Here is a 1,754-nt window from a genome sequence, read left to right as displayed (position 1 = left end):
AGCAGTAAGCAGCCATGGAGGACTCCGCCGCTTATTGTAAAACGGCAACGACAACAGACAAACTAAAACAAAAAGTCCAGGAACAATTTTTATACAATAGTGCAGTCCTCATTTGAATGTTGTGTAATGCTATATTGAAAATATAATTCAATGTAAATCTGGTTGACATTTTTATTGATGATTATTTTTCAATAGAAACATTGCAGTTGTAAAAATGTGGTTTGAAGACAAGACAGGAACAAATCAATTGAGAAAAAGGGACATTTTGTATGGGGACATTCATGGGTTCGATCCCGGCTCCGGCCTCCCTGTGTGGAGTTTGCATGTTCTCCCCGGGCCTGCGTGGGTTTTCTCCGGGTCATCCGATTTCCTCCCACATTCCAAGAAACGTGCATGGCAGGCTGATTGAACGCTCCAAATTGTCCCTAGGTGTGAGTGCGAGCGCGGATGGTTATTCGTGTGTGACCTGCGATTGGCTGTCAAAGGGTTCAGGGTGTCCCCCGCCTACTGCCCGAAGACAGCTGGGATAGGCTCCAGCACCCCCTGCGACCCTTGTGAGGATAAAGCGGATCAGGAAATGGATGGATGGACGGACATTTTGTACACAGTTGCATGTGCCTGTTAATTCACGATTAAATAGAGAGGTTTGCTGTCCATAAAATACTGTACGATACTAGAAAAAAATCATTCCTTTCCGCCCCATGTGCCTGTTAATTCACGATTAAATAGAGAGGTTTGCTGTCAAAATACTGTACGATACTAGAATAAAATCATTCCTTTAAAAAGAATAAAACTGTAAAGGGAAAATGTTGCATTTGTGGAATGTGGATTAAGCAACAAAATCCATCTATTTTATCCAACTCAGGGGACGGTCATTTGGCCACTTGCTGGCTCATCTTGTGACCATCTCATGACCAAAACTCAGAAACAAGGCCCAGGGCCGCGGCTCCCTTTTTGCAGAGTACGCACAGTGCGTACTGCACAATTGTCCACGGGGGGACCAAATTTCTGCGAGGGGATGCATTGCGACATCATCGATTGCACATGCTCTGACATGCACTTGACACGTCATTCAAATATCTGACAGCAAAGCACCCATAGCCCACAGCGCCCCAACCCCACTTCCGACCGACCGGTGTCTCACTCCCAGGTTCGGTCAAAAGTTGACAACCCTGATCTGTGTTGCGAACAGCTGTGGCTGGCAATTGGGACACATGCTGCAAATTTCACCCATAGCAGCTACATGAGAGGCAGCATCATGTTACCATACATGACCAGGGCATTTGAGTGCTTAATATCCATCCATCCATTTTTTTAATCCGCTTATCCTCACAAGGGTCACGGGTGTGCCGGAGCCTATCCCAGCTGTCTTCGGGCAGTAGGCGTGATACACCAGGCAATCACAGGGAACACAAACAACCATCCACACTCACAATCTCACACAGGGACAATTTTGAGTGTTCCATTAACCTGCCATGCATGATTTGGGAATATGGAAGGAAACCAGAGTACTCGGAGAAAACCGACACAGGCACGGGGAGAACATGCACACACAGGAAGGTCAGAGCCGGAATCGCACCCAGGACCTCTGCACTGTGAGGTGGACATGCTAATCAGTCGACCACCGTGCCTCCCCTTGTGTTACAATTTCTACAATTTTTGTAGATTTTTGCGTGTTGTCATCTTTAAATCAAAGGCAAAGCATAAATATTGTGTGATATGAAATATTCCAATTCATGTTATATATACGGTAT

The sequence above is a fragment of the Hippocampus comes genome, unplaced genomic scaffold (genome assembly GCF_001891065.2).
Source record: "Hippocampus comes isolate QL1 unplaced genomic scaffold, H_comes_QL1_v1.1 scaffold322, whole genome shotgun sequence".
Taxonomy (NCBI): domain Eukaryota; kingdom Metazoa; phylum Chordata; class Actinopteri; order Syngnathiformes; family Syngnathidae; genus Hippocampus; species Hippocampus comes.
The sequence above is the reverse complement of the archived record's forward strand: the minus strand, read 5'-3'. Positions refer to the sequence as shown.